Raw genomic sequence first — 8,263 nt, 5'->3', positions numbered from 1 at the left:
TCTCAAGGATGAACAATGCAAACAGGATGCATCTGATCTCAATTTAGAGTCTCATATCAAAGGGTTTGAATACTTATGTAAATAAGGTATATCTTTTTTGTTGTTGTACCCCCCTTCCCCCTTTTCTCCCAATCTCCCCAATGGGCGTGGGAGGCGAAGGTCGAGTCATGCGTCCTCCGAAACATGACCCGCCAAATCGTGCTTCTTAACACCTGCCCGCTAAACCCTGAAGCCAATTGCATCAATGTGTATTAGGAAACACCGTTAAACTGAAGACTGAGGTCAGCCTGTAGGCGCCTGGCCCACCACAAGGAGTCGCTAGAGAGCGATGAGCCAAGTGGGGAAGGGTTTGCCCCCCCCCCCCCCCCCCCCCCGGCCAAACACTCGCCTAACCCGGACGACGCTGGGTCAATTGTGTGCCACCATATGGGACTGCCGATCACGGGCCGGTTGAGATACAGCCCGGGATTGAACCCGGGTCTGTAGTGACGCCTCTATCACTGCGATGCAGTGCCTTAGACTATTTTTAATACAGTGGCAAAAAAAATTAAATACCTGTTTTTGCTTTGTCATTTATCGGGTATTGTGTGTAGATTTGATGAGGTAACATCTTTTTTTAAATCCATTTTAGGGCTGTAACTTAATAACATTTGGAACAAGTCAAGGGGTCTGAATACTTGCACTGTATTTACCTTTATATTGAAAACAGCATTTATTTGCTGACTTGAAATAGAAATAGCCTCTCCTAAGAGTTTCAAGTTTTAAAGTGTATTTGTCACTTGCAATAGGAAAAGGCAGGTGTAAAACAGTACAGTTAAATGCTTACTTGTATGTAAGCTCTTTCCCAACAATGCAGTATTCAGTATGAAGGTGAGTGGAAATAATATAAAGGAATAATATACTTTTAAAGTGTATTTGTCACTTGCAATAGGAAAAGGCAGGTGTAAAACAGTACAGTTAAATGCTTACTTGTATGTAAGCTCTTTCCCAACAATACAGTATTCAGTATGAAGGTGAGTGGAAATAATATAAAGGAATAATATACAGTATAAATATAAAGTAAGAAAACTCATGAGAAGTATGGAAAAACTACATTAAAAAAAAACATGAGAATGCAAGTCATATAGAGGTTCAGTGCTAGTACCGTAATGACAATGTGCAGGAGTACTAGAGTAATTGAGGTACATGTAAACAGCGGTAAAAAGTGACTGATGGCAGGATAAATAATAATCGATATAGCAGCATCGTAAGGGGTGAGTGGGTGTGTAAGTGGTGATATGTGTGGCGTCTGTGAGCGTGTGTATGCGTCATGGAGTGCATGTCCGTGACTTATAGACAATGACACTGAAACAAAAGACTATTGGAGAAAGACTATTGTATCTTCAAGGTATAGCCAAGAACCCTGAAACAAAAGATAATATGTTGGGTAGAGTTGCGCATTCCGCAAGAGAGTTGTGCATTCCGTTTGACAAAAACTTTGACATAAGGCGCTAAAGTCGAGTGTTTGTTGTGTACGCCAGTTACTAAAACAATGTAACTTGTTAGCTATGTTTCTACTGTGTATAAAGCCCCCCATTTAAACATACATGCTCTAGCAATGTGAAATATATTTTTAGAATAGCGATCGAAGTGTTGGTAGAGAATAATCATATAATTTAACCTATCTCATTTGTTTGTTTCCTTGTTGAAGTGCTGGTGTGCATTACACATTTCTCAAATTAGTCTACGAGTCTTCATTTTTTTTTATTGGTTGATGGGAATAAGCAGCCATGGAACAAGTTATTGAAGTGTGTGTTTATGTAAAACTGTTGTTTACGCGTTTATGGTAGAAATGTGTTTTGGGGCTATCATGATGGAACATTCCTAGCAGGAGGGAGTTCCTGGAAGGAGTACTTAGGTGCTCAGTTGGCCTTTGCCTGGGGGAGAGCAGGCTGGGCAGGTAACAGGTTGGCTAGAGTAGAGCCATACTTGAGTTTGGTTACAAGCAAAAAGTTGTTGCCAGAATAGTTTACACTGAGAATATCTTAGATTTATTCAAGTCTTTGTTAACCTCCTGTTTGTTATTTTCTGTACAAAGTTTATTGGCCAATTAGTCTGCACCTGTTACTATTGTAAATAAAAGCCTCTAAGAGAGGGGAACACCAGAACATCCTGTCTGTCTCCTCACTGTCCAATCTGGTTTCTGCTTCACATATGGTGGCAGCGGTGGGATCCCATGTCATGGACAGTGAAGAACTGACCACAATGCTACCAAACTGGTGCGACAAGAAGGAGGCCAACTACCTGTGGGGGTGGCTACACAATCAACACTACTGGGACGATGCCACTCTTCTGGTAGAGTATAACTACAAGGCTGTTTCCCTGACGACTGGCAAAGGTGGGCGAAGCTGTATCCAGCAAAGACCCTGGAAGAAGGGTTCTTCAGAGCCCAACGGTTTTTGCTGACGCTGTTGAAGTTTGACCTTCCAGTTGATGAGCCCTGCAGCTGTCATCTACAGTGCATCACTACTGAAATTACTGCCTGCAGACTGACTACAACTGGGCCAGCTGGTCGAAGGCATGACCTTTCTACATGTGTGTTCCATCAGATGTGGGCTGAGACAGAGAGTCCTTGATCCAGATGCAGGCCGAGCCCATCACAGAGCTACTGGAGACTGGGGCTGGAGCCCTGGGTGGTCCTGTTCCATCTGAGGGGATGCCGGCTACTGATATCGCTACTGCTGCCGTAGGTACAGAGGAGCTGCCCGTTGGTGAAGTGGCACTGGAGGAATCTGGCCTATCAGGATCGGAGCCTGAGTCACCAGAGCAGTTTTCCAAATCTGAGGTCACAATGTTTCCTGATGCATATCCTGTGTGTTGGACACCTCTCCAGTGTTTTCTGGCCCTGAGATATGGCCTACTACACCGCTACTACATCAGCACAGCCTGCTGAGAGCTGTGCTGCTGCAACACATCTGGCCGAACCTTCCATGCCCCATGCTACCCTTACCCCTGAGCCCATACAGCAGACTGGGTACATTGTCGTGTATCACCTGCCACTGTGGGTGGTGCTATGACACTGAAATGACAATGACACTGAAATAAATGATTGGTTGGAGAAAGACTCTTTGTTGTATCTCTTCAAGGTATAGCCAATAATCCTCATGAGGGAACATTCCTAGTGGAAGGGAGTTCCTGGAAAGAGTACTTAGGTGCTCAGTTGTGTGTATGTTTGTCTGTGTGCGCGCGGGAAAGGGAGGACAGCCGTTGTTTAGCTATTCAATCGTCTTATTGCTTGGGGAAAGAAACTTTCTTGGACCCTGTTGGTCAGAGACCTGATGCTCCGGTACCGCCTGCCGGTGGCAGAGAGATCAGTCCATGGCTGGTGTGACTGATGTCTTTGGCAATTTTTTGTGCCTTCCTCAGTACCACCTGGTTAGAATGTCCTGAATGGCTGGAAGCTCACCCCCAGTGATGTGCTGGGCTGTCCGCACCACCCTTTGTAGGGCCTTGCGGTTGAGGGCGGTGCAGTTGCCATACCAGGCGGTGATGCAACCAGTCAAGATGCGCTCCGATGGTGCACCTGTAAAAGGTCTTCAGGATCTGAATAGCCATGCCAAATCTCTTCAGCCCACCCCCTTTCCTGTAGTCCATGATCAGCTTCTTAGTCTTGCTGACGTTGAGGGAAGAGATTGTTGTGCTGGCACCACATTGCCAGGTCTCTGACGTCCTCTCTGTAGGCTGTCTCATCACCTTCGGGGGTCAGGCCCACCACTGTCGTGTCGTCAGCAAACCTGATGATGGCGTGGGAGTCGTGCGTGGCCATGCAGTCGTGGGTAAACGGAGTACAGGAGGGGGCTAAACACACACCCCCCTGGGGGGGCCCCCATGTTGAGGGTCAGCGTGGCGGAGGTGTTGTTGCCCTCCCTAACCACCTGGGGTCAGCCTGTCAAGAAGCCCAGGATCCAATTACAGAGGAAGGGGTTCAGTCCAAGGGGTCCCAATCTTAGGGACGAGTTTGGACTGGACTATGGTATTGAACACTGAACTGTAGTCAATGAACAGCATTCTCACATAGGTATTCATCTTGTCTAGGTGTGAGAGGGCTGTGTGGAGTGCAATTGAGATTGTGTCATCCGTGGATCTGTCGAGGTGGTATGCACATTTTAGTGGGTCCAGGGTGTCTGGAATGATGGAGTTGATGTGTGCCATGACCAGCCTTTCAAAGCACTTCATGATTACAGATGTGAGTGCGACAGTCATTGAGGCAGGTTACTTTAGAATGAATTTGCGAAGCTCCCTGAGTGTTAAGGAGCCACCATCAAGTTATGTACAGACAGCCTGTTTCAGACAAACACCCGTAGACTGTGAATAATGTCTGGAGAGAACAGAGGTCGCACTCAGTAGAGTTGCATCATTCATGAACTCCTCAGCTGGGAAATGACACAGCGTTTGACTGTTGTTGACAAGTGGTCTGTAAAACCTGGTATTTTCTGCTACCAATTTAGCCTACAGAGAAACGAGCAGGTAGTTACACTATTTATTATCCCAGTATTACACAGTTGTCTTGCTGTTTTACTGTACATGTTGTCTAATGTTAGAGCCCTCTATGTTCACTTTGCAAGTGGCAAATTGTATTTTATAGTAACAATATCCACCATTCAATATAAATTGTACTTTCACACACTAATTTCTCAACATCCAAGCACACAGTAGTAGAAAGTGATGACATCTTGTTTTGTCATTACCGGTTATCAACCATCATAGGGCCATCATAGGATCAACCATCATAGGATACCCTTTTCCATGTCCTTAATTTCCATTATGAAATACTGTTGTTCTGTGACAGAAATATATTTTGTGGCTATGAAACTATTGTGAAGGAATGAAAGTTTTCTCCACTTTTGAAAAGTCCAAAAACCCAATCTGCAATTTCGGCATGACTCATTCATTGGATAATATTTTGCACAGGCTTTAAAAACAACTTTATGTGCTCATTGTGTGTTACCAACAAACTGTGAATTTAATACCAATGTACACTAACTGATACAGACCAGTGGTCAGTTGTGTTAAACCAATGGGACTGACTGACTGGAGCACAGGGAGAGCTGAGAGAGAAAGATTACAGGTTATGCGGTCACATACTATTCAGTGTTTTTTATTACAATGCGACTGACCAGAGCCACAGACCACAGAAAACATATTGATGCTTGTTGTACATTTATGAAGTATTTGATACCATAATTTCAAATGTCTATGAAAGGTAATTTAAATAATATGATAGTTCTGCAATTGTGCAGAAAAAGGCATGTTAAGGCCAGGCACCACACCCTATCACAATCAACTTTTTCCAGTTACATGTAGACACAAATATAATACATTTTTGTATTACAATATTTCTGAAATATTGTCTAAAACATGCACATTTTGTGTTCTCATTAAATGTGCACATATTTTCATAAAGCACAAAATCAAAAAATTTCTGGATGAAGTCAGCCCAAATATTTTGGTTTCATTTTGTTAAGACACTCCAGGACCGGATTTACTTAGACCAGATTAAAGATAAATAATGTTTTCATCTTTCTGTCTGTAAAATATTAAAGACATGTACAGGTAACTGCCAAAATAAATTAAACATCAACATAAAATGTCTTAATAGGGCGTTGGGCCACTACGAGCCAGAACAGCTTCAATGCACCTTGATTCTACAAATGTCTGGAACATTCAAGTGAATGATGGCATAATGGATGGACTGGCGGCCATTGCGAGTGTACCCATAAGAGCAAAGAATGAAGTAAAAGCAGGAAGTCCAACCATCAGTCTGTGCTGTGATTTGTTGATTCAATTCAAATGACATTTCAAAAGTGAATTCCATTCCATGAGCCAGTGAGCATCATCTGAATTAACATTATACATTACCATTGAAATGACTACATCACAAATGCCAGGGTTAGAGGTTCCAAGCCCGTTCTATTCATTCTCATTTCTATGTGGAAAACGCTGTCTCAAGCGCTGCTCCAGAATCGCCCAAAAGTGTGCAAGTGGGTTGAGATCAGAGTGGTATACACTACAAAGTAAGCTAGATCTACTCAGGCATTTTTAAAGCTATCCAGCTTCAGTTAGCTTCACATTCCAGCTCAGGCTTCATCCGTACTATGACTGTGGATATTGCTCATCTGCATGCCGCTAACTCTAGCAGGCTTGTAACTATGCATGGCTAGTCAAATGCGTGACTATTCATTGAGCCAATGCTTAAACATCAATCCATGGGCCACATTTACATTTTTGCCGAAATCATCATGAAAGAAAAGTTATCTTGCCAATTCAGCAGGCTCTGCTGTGAAATGGGCTATTACAAGTGCCATTTTTAAGTTATTACGTGCTTATCAATGCACAAGGCACCTTTTCCCCCATCTATCGATAAAATAATTTTATAAAGTCCTACAAAAGTTTTACTGTGCATGAACTTTCAAATGCATCCTGTCGTTACTAAATGTGTAATGTGATGGGTATTTTAATATTACAACTTTTAAAACATTTGATTTATGAAATATTATCAGTCATCTTCCTCAAATGAAGGGGATGATGATGCAATATTTGCAACAGGGAGGGAAGCTGATTTCGTTGGTTCTCAACTCGTGGCTCAGTCACTTCATTTAGGGTAAGTATGGACCCTGGGCTAAGCTAAGGACCCTGGGACTAAACACCTCTTTCTGCAACTGGATCCTGGTAGCCAACAACACATCTGCCACACTGATCCTCAACATGGGGTCCCACAGGGGTGCATGCTTAGTCTCCTCCTGTACTCCCTGTTCACCCACGACTGCGTGGCCAAGCGCGCCTCCAACACCATCATTAAGTTTGCTGACGACACAACGGTGGTAGGCCTGTTCACCGACAACGATGAGACAGCCTATAGGGAGGAGGTCAGAGACCTGGCAGTGTGGTGCCAGGACAACAACCTCTCCCTCAACGTGAGCAAGACAAAGGAGATGATCGTGGACTACAGGAAAAGGAGGGCCGAACATGCCCCCATTCACATCGACGTGGCTGTAGTGGAGTGGGTCAAGAGTTTCTAGTTCCTTGGTGTCCACATCACCAACAAACTATCAAACACACCAAGAAAGTCGTGAAGAGGGCACGACTTTCTTGACGAAAGACTTTCCCCCTCACGAGACTGAAAAGATTTGGCATGGGTCCCCAGATCCTCAAAATGTTCTACAGCTGCACTATTGAGAGCATTCTGACCGGTTGCATCACCGCCTGGTGTGGCAACTGTTCGGCATCCAACCATAAGGCGCTACAGAGGGTAGTGCGTACTGCCCTGTACATCACTGAGGCAAAGCTTCCTGCCATCCAGGACCTATATACTAGGCGGTGTCAGAAGAAGGCCCAAAAAATGACTCCAGTCACCCAAGTCATAGACTGTTCTAAGCGGTAACCAAGTCTATGTCCAAAAGGCTCCTCAACAAGCCATAAGACTGCTGAACAATGAATCCAATGGCAACCTGGACTATTTGCTGCTACTCACTGTTTATTATCTATGCATAGTCACTTTACCCCAACCTACATGTACAAATTACCTCGACTAACCTTTACCCCCGCACATTGACTCAGTACCGGTACACCCTGTATATAGCCTCATTATTGTTATTTTATTGTTACTTAATTTTTTTACTTTAGTATATTCATAAATATTGTCTTAACTTTAGTTTCTTAAAAATGCATTGTTGGTTAAGGGCTTGTAAGTAAGCATTTCACGGTAAGGTCTACCTACACCTGTTGTATTCGGCCATGGCATATGGTTTTACAGTGTTTTCATGCTCATCAAACCATTCAGGGACCAATCGTGCCCTGTGGATGGGGGCATTGTCATCCTATGGTCATCCTAGCCATGGTAGCCAAAATAAGGACCCTAAGCATAAGGACCCACACCTGTGTGGAAGCATCTGCTTTCCATATACTTTGTATCCCTCATTTACTCGTTTCCAATATTTTGGCAGATACTTGTACATAAAAAGCATTTTTGGAAAATGTGTAATGTAGTCTATAATAAATATGTGACAAATCAACAATTCCCTCTGAGTAATTCCGGAGAATATATCTAAGTATAACCACACACACTTTGGTGAATTTAGATGCTTCTGAAGCTGAGAAAAATGAGTTGGACAGGGAAATCTGTCCAGTCTGACATTTGGGAAATGGAAGTTAAAGACAAGTACACTGAATTTTGCAAATGCCTATTTTGACCCAACGACCATCTCTTCAAAGTAAGTTACTAGAT

Source organism: Oncorhynchus kisutch, linkage group LG24, assembly GCF_002021735.2.
Source record: "Oncorhynchus kisutch isolate 150728-3 linkage group LG24, Okis_V2, whole genome shotgun sequence".
Taxonomy (NCBI): Eukaryota; Metazoa; Chordata; class Actinopteri; order Salmoniformes; family Salmonidae; genus Oncorhynchus; species Oncorhynchus kisutch.
This window is presented reverse-complemented; position numbering follows the sequence as displayed.